We start from the raw sequence: 24,851 nt of genomic DNA, 5'->3' as shown, positions 1-24,851 counted from the left end.
TATAATTCTCTTTATAGCTTTCTCTCCTGCTTTTCCTTTCATACCGTTTTCTCCAACCATATTGAGCTAATGAACTTTCCTATATGTTCTCATGCCTTCTCTCATCTCCAAGCTTCCTTGGCCTACAGGGATGTCCTTTCTCTACACTCATATCCATATAATCCTCTATTTCTATTTATTTCTAAATTTGTTGTTTGTTCCTCTGGTCACAGCATGTTATCAGCACTTTCAAGAAGTTTTCCTTGATATTCCCAATCTGAATTGGGTACGTGCTCATCAGCTTCTGGAGACTTACCATTCTGCATTTTACTTTCTTGTCAGTATTTTAGGCTGGAAACTAGCTTCTTATAGGCAGGGGCCAGGATTTATTCTTATTTTTATAGTGCCTAACATAGGGTCTACTGTCATAAATACACCGTGGGGCCATAATTCCTGAGGAAATATACAGATTGCAGGGACACATAAAGGCTTGGAGTAAGCAAAAAATGTGATAAATTGGAGGGATCAATGAATTTGGCATCTGTGTAGATGAAAAGCAAGAGTAGAAGAGGTCATGGGGATACTTGGAGCACTGGGAAAGTATAGTTGGAAAGCAAGAAATTGATCCTAGGTGCTTAGAGGTGAAGTTCAGAGAGAAATACTTGAAGATGTAGCTCGGGGAATGGAGTGGGTAACAGAACCAAGTAACCACAGTCAGTGCTAAGAATACAGTAAAGAACCTGCATTGGGGGAGAGGGCATGTGACAGAGGATAAACAGAATTCAGGATTAAATGGAAGACTAAGCAAGAGGCTGATGGCCTATGGATGACAGACATAAAAGGTGTAGAGATGCCACAATCTTCAAAGAAGTTTTCAGGAGGAAGAAGGAACGTCTGGAATGTGATAAAAGAGAGTTACATTGTAATGTGATCTGAGAACCCACTAGAGGTAAAGGTGTTGATGGTCATCCCCACTTTACCCACTGACAATAGATTTTTAAATCTTAAAAGCTGCATTTAAAGACAATCAACCTCACCCAAGCTGTAAGTGTCTGCTCAGCTGTGGACAGACATTACTGATACCTGATAACGTTATTACTTATTAAATAACATTATATTGTTTCCCTTTACTGCATTTGTCTTTCTTGTTATTGAATTGTCATATCTGCTGGCTTCAGAAATGTCTTTTCCCAACACTATTCAATCATCTTTTCTCCTTTGTCAAAACTCTTAAGTCTCAGGGTCTCCGAGAGAATGTTCTAGACAAGCCTCATCAGTTTCCAGTCACTGTTCCCCCATTATGAGCTCATCCTTAGAGGATTTCCCTTCCCCTTCTCAATTTAACATAGATTTCAAATATGCTTTCCAGTAAAATGGAGTTGTTTATATGGTTTTATATTTCTTCCTGTTGCCTTTATAAGCATTTATCCATATTGACATTGATTTCTATGAGGCCATGTACTATTCAAGGTAAAGAAAATGGTACAAGATGGCTAATCTTTATCAAGAGCCAGGCACTAAGCGTTCTATAAGCATCAATTAATATAACACTCACCAGCTCAGAAAAGAGGCACAAATTGATGCATAGGTAAAACTAATAAGACATAGAGAGGTAAGGGAACTTTCTCCCAAATCACACAGCTGCTAAGGGGGATGAGCTAGAATTTGAATCCAGAGCCCATGCTTTTAACCATCATTTGTACTTCTTTCATAAATTAAACTCTACTAGTTGATGACTTCAGGTCTCAACTATGCCGCTAATTATATGGATGTCATTACAACTTACTCTGTACAATTCAATTCCCTTCTCTGTAAAATGATAAAGTCAGTGTATACCTCATAGATTTATTATAATTATTGCATGAAATAACACATAAAGGCTTTAGTAGGAACTGGAAGATGGTAAGCTTTTATTTTCTCAATAGTATATCAATGCTGTGTGTGGTTGATGTTAAGTATGTTTTGGCTCAAAGAATGAAATGTTAATGCTTAACAATGTTCAACATATTATTAATATAAAGGTAATAAATGTAGCTTGTTGTTGACTAATATTCATTTTGCTTTTTATTTATTTATTTACTTATTGGCCAGTGTATGCACTTCTTAAGTTTGGTAGACAAATTCTTTTTTTTTCCCACATCTTTATTGGCGTATTATTGCTTTACAATGGTGTGTTAGTTTCTGCTCTATAACAGAGTGAATCAGCTATACATATACATATATCCCTATATCCCCTCCCTCTTGTGTCTCCCTCCCACCCTCCCTATCCCACCCCTCTAGGTGGTCACAAAGTATACAGCTGATCTCCCTGTGCTATGCGGCTGCTTCCCACTAGCTATAAATTTTACATTTGGTAGTGTATATATGTCCATGCCACTCTGTCACTTCATCTCAGCTTACCCTTCCCCCTCCCCGTGTCCTCAAGTCTATTCTCTATGTCTCCGTCTTTATTCCTGTCCTGCCCCTAGGTTCTTCAGAACCATTTCTTTCTTTTTTTTTTTTATAGATTCCATATATATGTTAGCATACAGTATTTGTTTTTCTCTTTCTGACTTACTTCACTCTGTATGACAGACTCTAGGTCCATCCACCTCACTACAAATAACTCAATTTCGTTTCTTTTTATGGCTGAGTAATATTCCATTGTATATATGTGCCACATCTTCTTTATCCATTCATCTGTTGATGGACACTTAGGTTGCTTCCATGTCCTGGCTATTGTAAGTAGAGCTGCAATGAACATTTTGGTACATGACTCTTTTTGAATTATGGTTTTCTCAGGGTATATGCCCAGTAGTGGGATTGCTGGGTCATATGGTAGTTCTATTTTTAGTTTTTTAAGGAACCTCCATACTGTTCTCCATAGTGGCTGTATCAATTTACATTCCCACCAACACTGCAAGAGGGTTCCTTTTTCTCCACACTGTCTCTGGTAGACGAATTCTTAAAGGCAACTTATTTTATACTTTCCTTAGTAAATACTAAATTGCATCATGCAAGAGAAAGTTTTGTTATTGTTGGTACAATCGTTTAATATGCACTTTTATTCCTTGTGTGGTGGTTCTGACTTAACTGGTGTTTAAAATAAAGCTTGCTACTTATTATATGCTTTCATAATTGCAAATGTGTGTTTTAATACCATCTATACATATATTTTTCTTTCCTTTATTTCCTTAAATCCTTTACTGCTTCATAATCTTAGCATTTGAAATCTCATAAAATGTTATTTGGAGGCTTGCTGGAATTGTCATCTACATAGTAATGGTTCAAGTTTGTAGCATCCTTAAAGCATAATAGAAGATGGAATTTATAGCAGAGTAATAAACATCTCTTATTTTTTTATTTTTTATTTTTTTGTGGTATACGGGCCTCTCACTGTTGTGGCCTCTCCCGTTGCAGAGCACAGGCTCCGGATGTGCAGGCTCAGCGGCCATGGCTCACGGGCCCAGCCGCTCCGTGGCATGTGGGATCTTCCCGGACCGGGGCATGAACCCGTGTCCTCTGCATCGCCAGGCGGACTCTCAACCACTGCGCCACCAGGGAAGCCCTAAACATCTCTCTTTAAGGTCTGTATTTGTGGTTGCTATGACTTTGCTCCCAGAGGGCAGTCAGCGAAACAGCATTATGACTGTGTGCAGAAGGATAAAACAAATAAGAAAAAAATCCTTTGAACTGCACAGTTATTAATTTTTGTCAGAATCTGAAGTCTGCAAATGCTGCACTTGTGACCTCTTAGTTTAGCTTTATAAATGGCAAAAGCAGATAGGATTTTCAGGGCATACTTGGGTGAATAATATGAATCCAGAAGAACATTGTTTAGACACACCTTTAGAAGCTGCTCTAGCTTGGCTGTATCAAGCAAAGAATCCCTGCTGGGTGTAGTGCTCTCCATCCTTTCCTACGGAAGTAGCTCTTGTACAGCTAGAAAGTTTATTACATATGACCTGCAAAAGGAGAGAGTTTAAAAAGAAAGTGCTAAATTTAATCCAGAGGAATGCCAAATCAAAAAACAATTAGTTTTCCATATGTTCTTTTCCCCACGGGTGCTACTCTGGAGATGGCTTAAATGTACTAGAATTCTATGAATGGCAATAAAAGTTTTCATTAGTGACATCCAAGCAAGCTAAACTTCTTGCTCTGTGAGCCCAAACACATGCATACATAGTTTCCTTTGACTATCATGAAGTTTACATAGTAATAGTTGATTTTCCCCTTCATGTTTACATGCCCATGTTATAAATTAGAAACTAGAACTACCCAAAGCCAACTTGTGTCAAGTTTTTTAGAATCTCAGAGCCTGAATGCTTGAGTTTGCCTATATTTTGGCATGAAAAATCAGGATCTTTGCCTAGTTAGGAGAAAAAAACCCCTCCTATTCCCATCAGAAAATTGGGCAGGTTTTAGTCTTCAATATATTATGTAATTCTCTTAATAGCAGAATACAAGTAAAGAATGCTGGTTAAATTCATAGAGAAGTTAGAAATTATTTCCAAGACTAAAATTTATAAAAGAAGAGATCTCTGGTATTCAGGATAAGGTCCTCAATGATGATACAAGACGTGTAATTGTGAGTTTAGGTTCAGGAAAGATAATGTTATATTATCCTTGCTATAAAATAATTTAAGTGTCAGAAAAATACACTATCAAGAAGTCTTCTAGGAATCCTAGTGGAAAAAAATGTTGGTGATTTTGAGAAACTCGAGGAGAGGGTTTGGGATATTAGAACCCTGAAGATAGGTTAAGTATTCCAGGTTTAATAAAGAAGTAAATGGTGAATTCCAAAAATACTTTATCAATGAGCTTCATATTGATTGTGAGCACAATTTCAGGAAGGTCCATTAAATAGGTGTTTTGAGAGCACTTAGGATAAAAAGCTGGCAGCAGAGATTCACTAAGAGTGAGTCATGCCAAGCTTACCTCAATTACATCGTTACCTGACTGATAGAAAAAAGTAGGCTTTAGATACTGACAGCCTGGATATTTCCAGAGTCAAGTTATTGTGGGGCTATAATTGCCCTTTGCCTTTGCCCACAGCTTCTCCTAGGGCTGATTCCTGAGGAAAGGATGGCTTATTTTTGATCTAGAAATTTGTTGGTTGGCAAATAAATAAAATAATAAACTATCCTTTAGGGTGCTCTATGCTCAGTTATTAAATCATATGAATGTGCCCTTAACAGGAAGCAAAAAAAACCTCACACTGAAGACACACAGAGAAGATGTTCTTACATTCTCTTCCATTTAATGTTCTTCAAAAGACCTGTTATTTTGCTTCAGCAATCAGACTGCTAACTACTTGAAAACAGGGACCATATTTTTGTTTCAAGGTACTTATCAAATGTCTTTCACATTATGAGGCTTTAACTTTTAATTATTTGATTATTAGACAGTGCATAGGTTACAAGCCATAGAGGATATACCTTTTACTTTCATAAGAAATATTCTTTATTCCTCTGGTTAATAGAACTCCTATTTTATGTAGGAACTGGACACCATGAGCTTCAGTGGGCCCTCCTTGGCCCTAGAATGAATAGTGATAAATCTAAGTCAATGGTTCTCAGCTCTATCTGATCCAATATCTCCACTTCATAACAAGTTCTTAAATGGCCTCTTCACTACTCTAAAATGTTAGTAAAGATATAACATACGTATTCAAGTCATTAAAAAATGTGATGTCCCAATTAATATAAAGAAATAATTTGAAATCAATTTATAATAAAACATTTTACATGATAAATTGTGTGTAGTTGTGCCAAAGCCTTTGCATATTTAAGCACAATGAAGGTAATAAAAGTTTCATGTCTGCATCCATATCTGGAATCACTGTAAATGCAAAACAATACAGCGATGCATGTGAGTTTCATTGGAGAGCTCAAATACTGAAAATCCCCATTGTTGATATGATTGATCTAGACTGGCACACGTGAAATATTCTGTTTGCTCCTTATTCCGAGTTGTACTCCACACTTTACCCCACTTCTATCCAAGTAGAATGACCTGTATTGAATATAACAGTGGGCTCCCTTACTCTTTGGCTTCTGTCTGTGTTCAAGAGATTAGTGAGGAGAAGAGAGGGGTCAGGGGTTATTCCACAAGGTCCCTCCCTACTAGGTCTCCTTGGCCAATCTGTGTCTCTTAAGAAGGTCATGTTCCTTTCTTGTCTCAAGGTGGCTTCTTCTCCAGGATTCTCTTCCACTACTAAGCCAGAGTTACTGTACGACTTACTGTGGTGCCTCTACTCCTATCTCCCCACACCTTTGTAAGTAGCCTCTTTCTAAATAAAGATTTAAGTTACCTTAATTTGAGAATGCTCTTTTTTTTGTACTCATGGGATACAGATATTTCTTTGAGATAATTATTTTGTTAAGAATCATGTAATTCAGACTTTCCTGGGGGTCCAGTGGTTAAGACTGCATTTCCACTGCAGGGGGCGAGGGTTTGATCCCTGATTGGGGATCCCACATACCGCATGGTCTGGCCAAAAAAAAAAGAATCATGTAATTTGAACAGAGACATTTTGCCATAACCCACAATGCCATTTACCTCCAAAATTACCATGATAATCGCTTTAACAATCAATTTGCATGTTTAAAAAGCATTTTGAACAATGTTACATTACTCATCCAATATTAGACTATATTATTTTAACCCTGTATATATTGTTTAAATCTATAATGTTCTTAAGTATTGATTGTGAAGCAAAGCACATTTATCTGTAATAGGCTCCTACTGATTTTTAATTTTACAAAGATTATATATATATTCACCTCCTCTGAATTTTCAGCTTTTGATACTAAGATTATGGAATCTCAAGAGGAAAATGAATCAGTGTCTGATTCTATTCTGGGAATCACGATTTGATCACCCACCCAACAATGTGTGTGAACTCTTCTCCACATTGCACACATATATAACACCATGCTGACTAATGCTGGAAAAGGGACACCTTCTATAACATCTTCATGAAACTGTTAATCTCAATACACCTTGGTATTTTCTTTTTAAACCCTTCTTTCTTATCTGCTATCAATATTGTCTTCTAAGAGAGGAACAAACAGTAAAAACTAGAACAGAACCTTAATCTAAGTAACTAGCTCCTTATCTCAAGAACTTTTGCTTCATATAACTAATTTTCCTTCCTTTTCAAGCTTTGTTCTTCTTTATCTTTTCCAGCACCAGACTTTCCCGTTTGTTTTGTATACCTTTTGAAAAAGACACCTAAAGAAAAAACTAAATTGACATTTCTAATGCAGCTGCAAATTTTACATTGCTATGGAAAAGTATTATCTGCTTAAAAAGGAAAAAAAAAACCCCAAACAATAAAAACATGAACCAAGAAAGCACAGAAGGTAGTGATCACATTTAGTTGTTTACTATGGAATCATCTTTATAATCCATCTGTTTTGATTCCACAGAGCAAAGTGTGAGTAATTAGGAAGTTTCTCCTCATTTTATAGATTTGGGCTCAGAAGCCAGTAAGGCCAGGAAAACACAAATTTTATTTACCTTTTTTGGTATTTGAATTTCGACTTGTGTAAACGGCCACCAGGTGGATGATGGGGACTTATGCAATATATACACAGCCTTCCTACAGCTTTGATAATGTAAACATTATAGTATATTTTCCACTCCCTTTTTATTTAAAAAAGGACACTTCATTAAAAAAGATAGCATCATATTAACAACTCACAAAATTTAAGACACAAGCGTTACCTGAACCAGGTTCCTGTTGCCTGACTCACAGGAGGACAAGATGTTGATCCGCCGAAGTTTGCAGCAAAGATAGTGATTATTCGCAAAGCAGCCAAGCGAGGAACAAGGAAAACAAATTTCAAATCTGCCTCCCTGAAGGAAAGGCGTTCTGAGGTTTCAGGGGATAACGCTAATGAAGCAGGACTCCCCGACCCTTCGGAAGCGCGGGAAACGTGATTGGAAAAAGGTGCGCTAACCGCTCTCTGCGCATGCGTAACCAGGCTACAGGCCTCCGCAGGTTCTAAGCATCAAGTTTTCGGCCCGCTGACGTCAAAAGGTCAATGAGCGGACACCCGCGCATGCTCACTAGAAGAGTTGGTAGTCCTATCTGGTTTTAACCAGCTCCGCTGGAACTAGACGCAGCTGACTCCAAGTTCCTGAAAAGTAAGTCGGGCGAGCATCTTATTGTTTAAGCTAGCTGCGTGCAGCTCAGAGTGCGTGCAAGTCTTAAAATGACCTTGAACAGTGAAGGCAGGTGAAATGGATTTAATGCACGGTTTCACAAGGGAGCAACGTGTTAAAAAGAAAGTTCCTGTGTAAAATTAGTTACCATTGTTGTCGTCAAAAAATTTTAGCCTCTTTAAATGTAAGCCTGGTTTTATCCCAGGTGTGTGGACCTGATGATATTATACATTTGAAACTTAAAAAAAAATGGTCTCCATTGGGCATTGCCTACACACCAGCTTTTCTAGATGCCAAATTCTTATTTTTAGCCCTCCTGACGGCAGCAAATCAGGTAGTCAGTAACTCCAGCCTCTCTTACAGTCTTGATTGGTCATAATTAAAGTTGGCTGTGACGAGAGTTCAGACAAGATGCATGAGTGTTCATCTGGGCTTTAAACTGACTGGCTGAGGGGTTGCCTGGAGGTGTAACTGGACAAGGTGAGAAGGCTCGGCAAAATTACCAACGCTTTTGAGCTATGGGTTGTTATCAGTCAGGTTTCCGACACCAGGAGGCACCGCCATGCGATGGAGAAAAACGGACGGTGAGTTGAGCATTTACTTTTTTCATCTTGGTAGTTAGTTTTGGGAAGTTTGGGTAAATAATCTCCCAGTCTTTATTCCTCTGTGTAACTCGGGGCTAATTTGGGATTGGGCTCGATGGAAAACAGCATCGAGATCCAGTAGAAATATTTGTTGGCGCTTAGGAGACAGTCATGGTGGCCCAAATGATGCTTCTCTTCCCTTTGACAACTAGAGGGTGATTTCTTCTTGCTCCCCGCACCACCCTCCCCGAGTGAATGTTGGGTAGAAGAGAAGGTGGCTACATTGGAGAATGGAAGGAGGTTCTAGCAGAAGTGCAAATGAACTGAGAGCCACAAAACTGTCCCTTTGTGGACCAGGGGAGAGGGCTGTGGAAGGCAGAGGAAGAGGGCCAAGAGAACCTCACTGTGTTCTCTACCGTGTGAGAGTGAAATGGTCAGCAATACATCTCAATAATTAATTAGAGGCTTTTTAGAAAGTAAGACTTCTAATAGATCCTTTAATAGCTGAAGTCCCTCCTCAGAACTGCACATGACCTGTGGACAGATTTTAGTCATCATTAATTATTTATTCAACAAATAGATATTAAGTTCAGAGTTCTAAACCATGCAGGGAATTAAATTTTTAAAAAATGAAGGGCACACTCTCTGCCTCATAGGGTAATAAAATCCTAGCTGCTGAGAGAAATAGGGATCCCATGTCATATAACTGGGCTCTAATTATAACTGGGACTCTGCTGCTCGTCTCTCCCCTTGTTCTTGTAACCTACTATCATTTGGCTCACACCCTACCCCTGGCATGTCCAGCCCACTTGTAGATGGACCTCCCTCACCATTACTATCTACCTAAATATTTGTTCATTTTTAAATGTCTGGTTAACTTAAAGCTGCAATAGTATGTAGTTTGGTACGTGAGACTTGAGGATAAGTAATGGCTAAAGTTGTCTTGACTCAAAGACCTTTGGGAGAAGGAAGTTAGTAGCCAAACTCCTTTGAAAACTGTCTCTGTCTTTCGCACATCTGGAGCTGAAAAATTATTTAATTTCTACATCAGTGATATTTTAATAGGCATTCATGTAAGTCAGTTCTGGTGGGAGTTTATTATCTTCTTCCAATAACAAGTGGTACATTTCTTACTTAAATTCAGTGTAAGGATAAACTCCAGATGGTATATAAAGCTATCTTTTAAAATTACAGCTATAGAATATACCAGGCTGTGTAGGTTTTAGGATATACCAGGTAATTTTCATGCATTTTAACATTTTCAGGAAAATGTTCCTTTCATTTCAGTTTATATGACTTTAAAACTTGTAAGTTACCATCTACCAGTTGTATTACTAACTTAATTCACCATGCCTAAATTTATTTTCATATTTATCAAATTATTTAGATGCTTTCTCAGAGTCCTCCTATGGCTTATTGAAAATAAAAGAGAAGTAGTAATTTAAAAATTGTGTTTAAAACCAGAATCATAGTGAGAGGTTGTATATTTTTTTCAGGTGTTCATAATGGATACATTACTTTTTCAGTGTAATAGTTTGTCATTAAAAAAGTCACTTAGCTCTGACTTTTATTTAACAGTGTTTTATAAAGTGAATCTAGGCAGTGAGAGGGCATATGCCATCATCTATAGTTTACTAGAAAGTGCAATCATCAACCTTGAATTCATATCCCTAACCACAGAACGTTTCTTCAGCTGCCAGGAGTTATCCCAGATTTTGTGGTTGGAACAAGAGCTAATTTGGTATGTGTGCATCTATAATGATAAACTACTTGGCATTTGAATGTATTAATATGAAGCCTAGAATAGTTCAAGGATAGTTGGATAATTTCTGCTCTCTCAAGAGTGTGTATCATTTCCAAGAGATTTAAGAGTGAACTACCTTAAAACCCCAGATAGTAAATTGAGTCTCCAGGGTGGCCTTAGAACTGCCTGTCTCAATGGGAGCTTCTCCAGAAGAAGGACAAATCTTTCACTCTCTATATGGTGTCTTCTAAGTTGGCTTTAAGGGCTAAGTGGTAAATCTCTGGTTTTAATAAACATGGCATTCCACATCAGTCTCTATCTCTACTTCCTGCCTGTGTGAATAAAACATGATGGCAGCAATGATGGCCATCATGGGGCAAGTGGCTAATTAGACTTTTTAGTATCAGAGATCCTTTTGTTATTAGATGTTCGGGGTAGTCTTATAATAGTACCTATAACTTGCTGCACACTTGTCTATTTTGATTCCTTTCTGTTTAAAGTGAATTTTAAATGTACAGGTTTCACGCTCTCGAGTCACACATATGCCTCATTTATTAAAATAGTCATGCTTTTGAATATCTTTTCCTTTGATAACATAACTAGCTATCAAGCTATTCATGTTTTTTTTAATTTTCAGAAAAATGGTACGCAAATATATCACTAGATCAAGAAGTGCTTGATATAAATTTTATTCTTGTGACCCTTGAAAGTTTTTTCAATCTACATTGTTTATTTTTGAATAATTGTACATAACTGTAACGGCTGTTCCTACTAGTCGGACGTGTGTGGTTAACATTTAAAAGTGCATCATTGTAAATGAAAATATGCTTGAGTAGAAGTAGTATTCTGCAAGTATTGCTCTAATTATTTAGGACTGCTGATTTTCCACAGATTGAAGATCCTAGATCTGTCTTTATCTTTCAACTTTGGATCATAGGAACATCTCATTATAATGAGCCAAGGGCCAATTTGATAATTAATGATAATGTTAATGCTTCTGAATAACTGCTTAAGACACAGCTAATTTGGAATGGGATTTTGAAAAGAAAATTACATATTTCTCTTTAAGTACTTAATTAGATGGATACTATTCATTTACACCCCATATACACAACCAACTTCAATTTGTCCGTGGAAGAAAGCTTTAATTTTGCACGTCCAATCCACAAAACAAGGTGTTAATAAGCTACATCTTTATTCTCACTTTTAAGTGACTTCTTTTTAATCATAGTACAACACAACTACAGTTTGTATGGAAATAAAAACATATTTCACAGTCAGGTTCCTTAAGGGGATCATTTACTTCAGTCATATTCAGGATATATATATACTTTTACAGTAGCGACAGGAATTCATAACTATTTGTTACATTATGCAGTCCTCCTTGAAGACGTCTCTAAATTACATTTCCCTTGTTATATAGCTAGTTTTCATGTATTCACGAATGAGGTACATTATAATTATTAATGTAAAAACATAGCATAAAGTTTAGAATATAAATAGTTTCACTTGGACAAAGAACATAATGAATTATCAAAGCAATTTTATTGGTTCTCAAATTTACCATAGAAGAAATAAAACACCCTTATGAAAATTTCCCAGCACTTAAGTCCATTTAAGGTCTATTTCATATGCCCTTAAGTTCTTCAGTTGCTATTGCTAGTAAAAGGAGAGCACCTGATAATAAAACCATTCTTCTCTCATAATCTTCTCCTTATGAGTACACAGAATACTGTCTCCGTTCTGGTGGGAACACTGCCTCTCTGTCTCCTTAGAGTTTGTGTGGCTGTGAGGAGAAAATGTTTGTTAATTGTTCTTCCTATAAAGTAAGGTCTCAGTGGTTGAAGGTCAGTCAACAAACTTTTATCTTCATACTGTCTTGCAGTTGCCAGCTGGCTTCTATTTAGATGTTGTGATATTGTGATTTATAATAAATATATATTTTGGTCTTTGTCCATGGTTCCTGGCCTACAGCTCCCCAAACCCTAGAAATTTCCTGACCAATAAGAGCATCTTTTATATTTGGTCTCTTGTCCTCAGTTCCTGAAATTGCTTCAGAGTGATAAAGGTGAAATGGGTGTCATGTTATTCATAACAAGAACCTTTCAAGCACACCTGAGTTTAGGTGAATGAAGTGACTTCTGGGAATCCCCTTAAAGAGGACTGTGGTTGCCGGGGAAACGTACCAGGAACAGAGGGTTGGAACTTTCAGTCCTACATCTCGATTTCTGGGAGGTTGATTCAGTCACTAATGGCCATTAGAATGAGTATGTAATGAAGCCTCATAAAAAATCAATAAAGGATGGGGTTCAGAGAGCTTCTGGGTTGGTGAACACATGGAGATTTGGAGAGAGTAGTGCACTTGGAGAGCGTGAAAGCTTTTTTCCATACCTTACTCTCTGCATCTCTTCATCTGGCTGTTGATTCCTGTCCTTTGGTATTCTTTGTAATAAACCCACAGCCTAGTGAGTAAACTGGTTTCCTGAGTTATGTGAGCTTTTCTGGAAAATTAGTCGAAACCAAGGGAGGGGGTCCTGAGAACCTTTGATTTATAGCCAGTTGGTCAGAAACATGGGTGACAATGTGGACTTGCAGTTGGCATCTGAAGTTAGGGGACAGTTTTGTGAGACTGAGACCTTAGCCAGTGGGATCTGATGCTATCTCTGGGTAAGTAGTATCAGATTTGAGTTGACTTGTAGGACGCCTAGCTCGTGTCAGAATTGCTTGGTGTGGGGAAAAACTCACCCTTTGGGATTGGGTGCAGAATCCTTAGATGTTGAAACATAAACATAGCTTTCTTCCTTTCTAAGGACTGACATATGTTCCAAAAATTGTATTGATACTATTTCTTTTAATTATCATACTCATTTTTCCAATTAGTGTTATTGTTTCCATGCTTTGAAAGGTTCACTAACTGGCTGTAGATTTCATAGCTCACGAGAGGAAGAGACCACAGTGGAAGCCAGGTTTGTGGAACTCAGGTTTGTCAGGCTCAACAAGTCACATGCTTTCATATCTTTGTACTGAACAGAGAACCAAAATTTTGTGCAAGCAGAGAACCAAAATTTTCAATCAGAAAAATGAATTATCTTTAAACTTTGAAGATAAAATAGCAAAGTCTCAACTCATGACTAAATTTAAAAGTAGTGACATGAGTATCTAGGACATATGTCTAGTGACACAGCAGTGTAAGGTTGCTGTGAATACTTGGCCAGAAATCTCCCTCATGGTTTCCAAATCATATGTACAGCTGCATTTAGTGAGAGTTACATGAATCATTAATTATCAGGCTCTGAAAACTGAATTATCAAAGGAAGGTTAAGATTGTCAACAACAAAGATCTTGTCTAAATAATAAGAAAAGTATATTAAACAGAGAACTCTATTCTCCAGGCAGTCTGGTTAACAATTCATCTTGCTCAATGTTATAAAATATGACAACTGAAAAAGTTACAAAATGTCTTTTAACTGTGTGTGCAATGTAGTTGGCCATACTTCCTCTTGGGAATTAAAATGGCAGATTTTCTGTCAAAGCTTTCTGCTATTGTCTTCCAGTTTCCACTTCTGGAGAGATCTAGAATGAGGATGATTTAGATAAAATAGCAATTTTTCAATTTAAAATTTAAAGTCAAAATGGAAGTTTTTTTTTTTTTTTTTTTTTTGCGGTACACGGGCCTCTCACTGTTGTGGCCTCTCCCGTTGCGGAGCACAGGCTCTGGACGCGCAGGCTCAGCGGCCATGGCTCACGGGCCCAGCCGCTCCGCAGCATGTGGGATCTTCCCGGACCGGGGCATGAACCCGTGTCCCCCGCATCGGCAGGCGGACTCTCAACCACTGCGCCACCAGGGAAGCCCAAAATGGAAGTAATTTTTAAAAAAACTAAAAAAAAAATCCAAATCCTAAAATCACTAAATCCTAATTGATAAATCCAATCATCTGTCCCTCATATATTAACAATTTTTAATCCTGGCTCAATGTAACTGCCCCACACACTCCTGTCTTAATTCTAGTTTATGTCAATATGGTATTGTCATGGATGACCCTTTGCATGTACTGAATCTCTGTCTTAGTTTCTTGAATTCCTCTCCTCCAGTGACAGTGTTTCTACTACTCACAACACTTCTGATACCAGCTGTATGGGTTTTTTTCCTCACAACAGCCAATTCTCCACTCTCCAGAGATCAACTGGGTGTCCTACAATTCAATTCAACTTTGAAACTATTTACTTGCAGTTAGTGTCAGCCCCACAAGTTAAGGACAGTCCCACAAGACTGCCCTCCATTTCAAACAACAATGGCGAGTTTAGAGCTTCTGTACTTCTGACACACCAGCTATAAATCAGGGGTTCCTACAACTCCCTCTACAGGTTTCATAATGCCTAGTCTTGGAGTATTACCCTACCAGCACCTTGAGGTGTTCACTAACCCAGAAGCTCTCCAAACCCCATTGTTTAGGGGGTTTTTATACTTTTCATTACATAGGTGTGATTGATTAAATCATTGTCCAAGGTAATGATGACCTCTCCAGAGTTCAGGGGGCAGGGATGAAAATTCCAACACTCTCTAATTGTGCCTTGGTCTTTCTGGTGACCAGCACTCATCCTGAAGCTGTCTAGAGGCCTTCCAACTATACTAGTCATCTCATTAGATGTAAACTTAGAGTAACCTCACCTACGGTTGAAATGTTCTTCTTACCCCTATCACTCAGAAAACTACAAGGCTTTAGGATCTCTGTGCTAGGATCTCGGGACAGAAACCAACTGTATATTTCTTACTGTATCACAATATCACACCACCCTATCTTGTTCACTCGTACAGGACCTACCCTAGATCTGTGGTTCTAATTCCTGTGTGTGTGTGTCCCTGAAATTGTGTTAAAATAGAGACTCCTGGACCCTGTCCTTGGAGTTTCTGGGTCAGTAGATCTCGGGGGGAGCCTGAGAATATGGAGTTCTAACAAGTCCCCAGGTAATGCTGATGCTGCATGTCCAGAGGCCACACTTTTCAGAATGACTGGCTAAGACATTGCCTCAACAGTAACCCCCCCATGCTCACATGTGTAACCCAGTCTCAGAGCTCTTCCTTTAATCATTTATTTCAGTACTTACTTTACAATCTTTCAATCTCTCTGGGACCTCCAAATTACTCTCTTAACACATCAGCATGACCCTTACTCCTTTGATGTCCTCTCTTCTTTTCCTGCCTGAATTCCATGGTCAATCATTCCCTTGCATAGACCTTCAACTTCCATGTTTCTCTTTCACTTTTTTGAACCAGCTTGGAAAATAATCGGTCCTAGTTAGATCCAAATTTCCATCTAACCTTCCTTTATTCCTGAGAAAATGGATGTATGGAGTAAAGGATGCTGTCATCTTCCATGTAAATTTATAACTGAGAACCTCAGAGCTGCCTATCAGTCAATCATCTAGATATGCCCCAATCCATTCACTGTCTAATTCACCTAGGTAATAGTGTTGCATCTTTTCCTGTCTCTTACATTTTCAACACCTCCCCAGAAACCATTCTTTTTGGTTCCTACTTCCCTGAGAACATTGAATCAAGCAGAAGAGAACTTTCATAGACTCCTAAAACCACTTATACCAACTTTACTATATCTGTACCCATATAGATTGCCTTCTCTCCATTGTTACACATGAACTACCTGGCCCCTATCTGTACATTCTCTCATGATCCTTATTTTACAGATGAAGGTAATGAGAATGGAGTTAAAGTTATTTTCTCATAACATAGCGTAGATTCAAACCCATGGAGTCTGTTTCTGGGGCTCAAAATCAGTGCATTTGGAAGGGGAGGACCTATTAGAAAACCAGTGCTGGATGAATCTGCTGACTGAGAAAACACTTATTTCTATGAGCCCCTTGAAATACACCTCTGGCATTCTCATCTGGACCATGAATTTGGTCACTCTAGAGAGCTGTCTAGGGTTTGAGATTTCTAAGCTCAATGAATAAATACCCTCACCCAGAAAGTAGAGATAAAAGGCTTAACAGGCATATTATCTTAAGGACATTTAAATCCCTTTGGCTACAGTTTATATGGAGTTATATCTGTACATTCTGGTAATCTAAAATCCTTAAAAAATATTCTAATAGCCTTGAGTGACCAACTTTTATTTTAAAGCACAGATGTAATTGTCTATGTTATAATGGGAACATAACACATATTTTTACATAAAAAGAGACTGAGTTAACATTACAGAAAAAAATAAAACATACTTCATTGGTCAAATGCAGTTTTAATAACTGTCTGCTACCTGATCATTTCCAATTTATAACAGTGGGAAGGGTGGGGAGGGAACCCAGAACTTTCCCATATGCCTGAAGTTAGGGAAAATTTTATATCCATGGAAGAAAAGGGCTCAGAAAGGGAAGCTTGAGGACATAGAAAATAAACCTGAAAAGTGTTATCTTTTTGAGAAAATGTTGATTCCATGCAAGAACAACTGATTGTGTGAAGATAACTTTGTCATTCGTATCTGTCAATGTGTTCAGCAATAATTTAATGTATATGCTCTTTTTAAACAGTAGCTTAAAGTTTTGTTTCTGAGACATTTATCTATCAAAATCTTTAAAACATCCTTAAAATGCAAAAACTGTCAAATTTTGTCAGATAACTCTACATGTAAATAACTTTATGCAAATGTACATGCTCCATGACAACAATGCCACTGGTGGCTGGCGGTTTTGGTTTTATTTCATTTTGTCATATAATGACAAATCTAGTTAAAACCCAACTTCTGAACTGAATTTCAGAATAAGTATCTCAGAGATCAATATATATGTAGTCTAATCTTTAAAAATAAATCTTCTCTAGTTTCTTAAAATATTACATAGGCTCTGACTTTGGTTATACCCTGAAAAACTGTCTAGATTTATGTACAGTAATGCAAATTGGACACTGTGAATGTCTGCTCTGTTTTGTTGGCTCTTTAATTACTATAAAATGCTTATAAAAATAAATTGGTTGACAAATGGAAAATTTTAACATTATGCACTAACTTTTTACTTTGTGTTTTCAACCCTTAAAATAGATGCATATACTTGAAATGACATTCATTTTACAATATCATAATATATTTCAGGCTTTTCATCTTCAGCTGCAGAATTCCCTCATTCTTTTAATTATGTTAACAGCCTTGAGTCACCCAGCATTGCCCATCCACCTCCACTAATTCACAATTCTTATATTTTTCCAGAGGATGCATTTCCATAGTTCTGCCTTGTTATAAGGTTTATTTTTTTCCTTCCATTTTTTTGACTGTCATCCAAATTTTTTTGGCTTTATCAGGGATTTTCATGTTATTGTCACTTCCTTTTTTTCCCTAGCTTTTCATAATTTACTGTGGTTGTATCTGCCTAGGCTTTTAGTTCCCTTACAGATTTGTTTTTAAGACTTCAAACTTTTTCATTTTATTTTTAACTCATGAAACTTGCAAAAGTCTGTACCCTTTTGATTTTCACTTGCTTCATTGACACGTTCTTGTGTTTTGTTTTCATTTTAAAATACCAGAATGTAAAATGTCTCAGCAGCTTGGTGAGTGGAATAGTTTATTTATAATCAAAAAACCTTTACTTTTTGTGAGATATTTGCTTATAGGTTAAAACCTTGTGTACAAATTCCTAAAAAAAAAAAGAAAATTAAATCTCTGGGGAGTTGTCTGACATTCTTTTATTGTTCAGTGCAGCCATTGGTGCAATATTTTTATTCTCCCACTCGGGAAATAACTAACAAAGTTGTGTTGTTATTAGTTGCATCTAAATGTGAATGTATCCAGCTAGATATTATTAAAATGCCATTAAACTTAAGTGGATGTGGAAAAGCATGAAACAAAAAAGTATATATTTTAACTTTATTCATATTAGACTTTTTTTCCTCTTCTGAAAATGAAGAGCAATCAGTGGTGTGCTGGCAAACTGTCTAGGAGAGGAGGGAAGCCCTCATTCACAGAGCTAGCCCATTTCTATGCTGTGCATACTATCACCACGCCCAATTTCAAGCTACTGGTAGTTTAACAACCAGCTCACAAAATTTCTGAAAATTTAATTATCAGCTGACACAAGTACAGGCCAACACAAGCCAGCTCCAGCACAAAGCAGAAAACAGTTATTAACTTTTACTAGGGCGTGGATATCTTTGAACATATATTGAGTCTGGGACCCTCAAACAATAAAAAATGCTTCTAAACAGATTTTGACAAGCCTTTGCCGTTCTACTGATGAATCCCTGTATAAGAGTCTTCTTTCTGTGTGTCCTTGTAATTTAAAGGTTTTAAGCATTATGACTTACAAATGATAATTTACTACTTAATCTCAGCAGTTTGGCTTTCATATTTTGGGAGCCAGATATTTAACTGCAGCATTAACAACTGTACTTTCTCAGAGGAACTAAGGAACTGTCAAAAGAAAGGGGCCTTCATCTCCAAATAGTATATTCCTCTTCTTCCTGAAGCTCACCATGTAAAATATTAGTTTTCTTTCACAGATTATGTATGATTTTTGTACTTCCAATTTTGGGACTCTTTTTGACTCTATTATTTCTATCAGATAATGTGAATAAAAGAGCAACTTTTGCTTGCTGGTGTATTGAAAAAGCAAATTTTTCTTTTCATATTTTGATAATTTTGTCAAAGTACAAAATTATAAGTTAAATTAATTGAAGATTTGAAATTTTCTGCTCTGCTGTTATAAAGATAAATTCTAGATGTCTTCCATGTAAAGAATAGCCAGAAAAGAATAAGGTAATTCTCAAATGCTGCTTCAATGATTCTTTGCTTATAGTGTATCTAATTAAAAGGCAAGACTCTCCATTTCAAGTTTTATATGCATCAGTTAATTGATTAGAAAGTAAATTCTCATTAACCATATAATCTGGAGTCAAGAAACTTATAAAAAAATCACTTTAATTTCATTGCTGGTAAGTTTGAGAATTTAGATCTCAACTTACTGTGATGAATTTATTTACTTTTTGCTGACAGGACAGTATCTTGAAATTATTTCCAAGTCATTTCTAAATCCGTAGTGTTTCAAAGTCTCCTCATTATGCTTTGGATGATGGTAGATAAATGGTATCTTCACAAAGATACATTCATTCTCGTATTGAAAATACCTACTTAAAATTCTGCATGGATAGTTTTATTGAAAAAATATGTAGGCAAGCCTTTAATTATACACAAAGACTTGGAACAAATTCTTATAAGAAGCATAGCATGCCTTCCATTAAACATATACATTTTATACAAAGTTACTGAAAGTCTTCCTGAGGTTAAACAGTAAATATTAGAAATTTAACCACTCTCTTCCCCCAAAGGTAATTTTTTTTTCCTCTATGACACACACAGGGCATACACTCAGATCTTAGCCTACTTTAAATAACTAGACAGCATTTTCAGTGCATTTTTGCTTCTTAAAAATCTAGTTGCTGAGAGTAAGTTGCTCAATTATTGTCCTCAATTTCTTTTTGTTTTATTTTGTAATTATTCTATTTTGGTTCTCCTTTAGAATTGTGAAATATCTCAAGTCAGAAAATGCAGAGAATATATAAATGAGTGAGAATGCATCCTGCCATAAAACTGAATCTGGAAAAAGTATTTTGTTACAGACTATACCTTGAATTTTAAGCAGCATTTTATTCAAGGCACATGAAGCGTTTTCCAGCTCATTTATTTCACAATCGTGTAGAATTTATTGCTCTGTTTTTGGAAAAGAAATTCAGCAGATAAATTATCACTTTATTTCTTACATTTATGACTTTGAGTTATAAACTCTAAACTATTCTAAACTCATCAATTTGTATGGATTAATATTCCAAATATTCATTCATATTTTGATTTTGATATTCTAAACTCACCAATTTATATGGATTAATGAGTCTTTACATGTATAATTCACAGTTCTTTTTTTTTCCAGTTTAAAAATATAAATAGTAACTATACATGGACAAATAAGTTTAAAAAAACTAAAAAAATACGGTCAATTGGTCAAAAGGAAACCCATAAACATGCCTTAAAATTCTTAATATCTTGAGGATGAGAATGGATTGAAACAAACATTTCGGGGGCGGGGGGCTGCTAAAAAGCTGAAATATGTGACAAATACATTTATCATTGTTACCAAATAGAAGACTTAGCATGGCATTTTAATGAATGCTAAATTTCTCTGAAAGCATACTGGATGGTAGGATTTCAATTTCAAGAGAGCTTCTTCTACAAGTGTCATTCCTATGATTGGTATGAAAGAATTGTCCTCCTCATTCACTATAGTGGACTCAAGAAATCAGAGTTAAATTCTTACCAAGAAGTCTTAGAGCAGTTTCTTCTGTATAAAAATAGGAGCCATATTGCTTATTCAAATTCTAATTAGAAAAGTCTCTTTGTTCCCTTGGCCACATGAAACATGCACAGGCACTTCACTTTCTAGGCAAGTCAGTCTTCTTATTTACTATAACTTCAGATTGCTAAGATCAGGAATACATGATTCCCTAGCTGAAATTTCCAAAAATGTTTCTCGGGACGGAAGAATGAGAAATAACTGCTCATAGGGCTAACACTTTGGATCTATTCCTTTGGCCATTTCACTCTGCCACTGAAAAATAGAAGTTATAGAGATGTATTAATCACTCACCATGCGTCAGGTGTTCTGGTATATACTGAGGGGATAGGAAGGAAAACAGAGTAATTCAAAAATCATTGACCTTAGTTTGCTTGAAGTTGATCTTATGTGCCCTGTAGCTGAATTCCTGGTAAATCAGAAGACAGTTTCAACTGATATGAACATTGTCCTCCCAGGATGCCTAACGCCAGCCTTGAAATGTTAGCCAAACCTGATCCCTGGCTTCGTTTGTTTACAAACTCAAATTTCTGTTTTGTAAGTAAATAAATGGATGTTGGCCGCTCATTTAAATTCACTTTTAAGCTTCTATGATGCCACTTTGCCTTGGCTTCTGTATGCCTCTAAAGCCACACTTGCTTCTTTCTAGTCTTTTCTTCCCTCATCTGCTCTTAAATTGTGATGCCCTGAACCTCCCTCCCCGCCCCTCCCCACACACCACCCAGAGTTGGCCCTCCATTCTCTACTTTTATCATATGTACTCCCTTTGAGATTTTATTTACAATCATGATTCAGAAACACCTGCAATTTTAAGACTCTAAAATCTGTACCTGTGTTTTCAACATCTCTTCTCAGGTAGATACCCAAGTGTGACTCGCTTCTGGATCTCTCCAGTGGGAAGTCCCAGGCTGTCTCAAACTCAACATGCCAATACTGAACTCCTCATCTCTACCTCTGTCCCACTGCCACACCTCTGTTCCAGCCCACTTCCCTTCCTCCTTTCCATGTGCTGGTTATGGAGACCACACACCTGGTCATCAACACGAGACACTCCAGCTTCAAGATCACCTCCTTCCGTTCATCTCAAGCCCTGCCTCATTTGCATTCAGTGAGCCACCAAATACTCTTGATTTTACCTCTGAGATCTTTCACGCCGTCTGTCCTCTTTTCCCCTGCTATTGGCATATCCCTCATTGCCTCTCACCTGGATCGTATCATATACTCTTTTAACTGACCTGATTCCTTTTTGCATTTTTACTCCTCTACAGTCTACCTTTTTCTACAACGTCTCTCAAATCTTGGTAATAAAACCAAGGCTCTTATTCTGAAGTGCAGTGCAGGCTTTTTAGGCTTTGGAGCTGTCAGCTAGCAGCCTTGGCTTTGCATCCGAAACACCTGAGAAATTTTTTAGTCACACAGGCTCCCAGGCCACTCTTCCGGAGATTCTGGTTTAATTGGTTTGGGGTGTCTATGCACCAGTATTTCTAAAACACCCAAGAGATCCAAATAGGCAGAAAGAGTGGAGCACCTCTGATTCGGTCCTTTTTCACCTTTCTCACTGTCCCTCCCACCCCCTTACATAGGGGCCTGAATGCTCCTCCACTTACTCAGGCTCCTGTGACTTTTCACACTTGATTCTTGGCCAACACACCCTTTCTTCTCAGTTATCCTCCCACTTCTTCAGTAATCTGCTTTTCAGTTGTATTTAAAACAGCTGAAAAGTCTGGGTCATTAACACACCTCCACATGAGGCTATAGAATGCCCTTGACTTCGCTTTTTAAATATTGAAGCATGTATACTTTATTGTATTTGTTACATTTTATCTCTCTCTTCTGCTGGGCTGTGAGCTCCTTTTTAAGAAAGGAACAGTGTTTCTGTTTTATTCTGCTCTGAGGTCCTCATTGTATCCTGTTGCCTGGAACAGAATAGATAACTCATTGAAAGATTTTTAAGCCGATTTTAAGGTATTATACAAAATAGAATTCTGTATCTGATCTTCCTTAGGGTTAGATGATGTCAGAGTAAAGTCCACCCACCTCTTACTCACCTCCCCTGCTCCCTGTAGCCTGCCATAGACTCCTGACTGGTCTGTCTGCTTTCAGAACCTTGTCCTTCTGCAGTTCTTTCTTGACACCATGGCAAAGTTATCTTTTAAAATGAAACATTCCAGTGATTTCCCATCAAGATGGTAAGGCTCTACTTTGGCTCCTTCCCAAGAGGACTCCCCTTGTGCCCTGAGCTGCAGCCACAGTAGCCTCTGATTCTTCTTCGCACTCCTGTGCTGAATGTGCTTCCACGCTTCTCTCCCCAGTACATTACATTTTTCTCCCTTCCCTGCTCTGTAGGCTGCACTTTGTGAGTTAGTCACCTGGGCTCCTTTGCCTTCTGGCTTTCTCTTAAGTTCAGCAAATAGGAGGCCAGAGCAGGAGAACAGAGGACTGGACAGGAGGGAGCCTGGGATATTTATCCCCCTACTCTTCCTCCCTAACCTCATTCTGGCATAGCACAGGCTCTGGACGCACAGGCTCAGTGGCCATGGCTCACGGGCCCAGCTGCTCCGCGGCATGTGGGATCCTCCCGACCGGGGCACGAACCCGTGTCCCCTGCATCGGCAGGCGGATTCTCAACCACTGCGCCACCAGGAAAGCCCTGTTTCTCCTTTTTGACCCTGTAGATTTAGGAGTGTTAAGTGTTTCCCATGGTTGGTAGTCCCTGGGTGTCCCTCACCAAGGCTCATTATTTTGACATAGCTCTTTCATTAAATTCCTCTAAGTTAACCCTTTCATGTGTGCCACCTGCTTCCTGTCAGCACATTGATCATATACGTACGGAACATGCTTCCATCTCAAGGCCTTTGCGCTTGCTGTTCACGGTATCTGATAGGTGCTATTCCTAAATGTCCTAATGGCTCATGCATTCACATCATTTACACCTTTGTTCCAATGAAATCGTTTCAGAGAGGCCTGCCCTGGTCACCTTATTGAAAATAGCCCCTTCTACCTGATCTCTCTCGCTGCTCTATTTTCTCCATGGAATATCATACAATATTGTCCTATTTAGATTTACTTACTTGCTTATTCATTCATTCACTCACTTCTACTCTGGAATGTAAGGTCCTTGAGAATGATGCTGACCCCAAAATAGGTGCTCAAAAATTAAAAATAAATGAATAAAAGTTACTTTTATTATTGAAATCTCAGGAGTACAGTTCTGACTCACACTTCTAATCATATTCATTGGTTAGATTAACAGATCTTTGCTCATTTTTGCACTATGTTCATCAGAAATTATTTTACTCATTGGCAAGATTTAAACATTAATACTTTGAAGTGAACAACATTCATGTAAATATCAATTGCCTATAGCCCTATTTTTTTTTTTTTCAAAATCTAGTTCAGTGTATTTCATTATACTTCACAAAGATTTAAATGCCTTTAACTTCCAGAACATGTTCTTGGGAGGAGGTCAGCATTGCTTCTTTGATAGATTAGAAGAAAAATTTAGGCAGGCAGAAATAAAATGATTTATGTCATATGCTTGGTATGCCTAACCGTTCCCTTCTTTCAGGAATCCTTAACGGCTGCGTCCTCAGTACTGCCTTTTTCTTGTTCTACCACTGGTCTCATGCTCTTTTCTTTTTTTTTTTTTTGACTGAATCCTGAGCCATCATGTTTTGTTACCACTGAGGATGCTATTGCATTTACTGTCGTCATTTTACAAAATTCTGGTCTCAGCTTCCTTATAAATTTAGTGTCACTCACTCCTTGGCATTTTCAACAGTACCTAGTGAGAGACTGATTTTTTCAAGTTCACCTTTAGACTATCCCTCTTGCCAGTTTTCAGAATCTATTTATTGAAACCTATGAGTTTTAACACTGAGTATCAAACAAGGAAGTTATGTCCCTGTTACCACTTGTTAGCGGCACTATTGATTTGATTTTTTTTTTTTTTCTGCTTGGTTACTTGGATTTTGTGTGCTTGTTTTATTGTTTCTAACTTTTTTCTCTCCTAAGCCTCAACTTTTTTTTTTTTTTTTTTTTTTTTTTTT

Source organism: Physeter macrocephalus, chromosome 1 (genome assembly GCF_002837175.3).
Source record: "Physeter macrocephalus isolate SW-GA chromosome 1, ASM283717v5, whole genome shotgun sequence".
NCBI lineage: Eukaryota > Metazoa > Chordata > Mammalia > Artiodactyla > Physeteridae > Physeter > Physeter macrocephalus.
The sequence above is the reverse complement of the archived record's forward strand: the minus strand, read 5'-3'. Positions refer to the sequence as shown.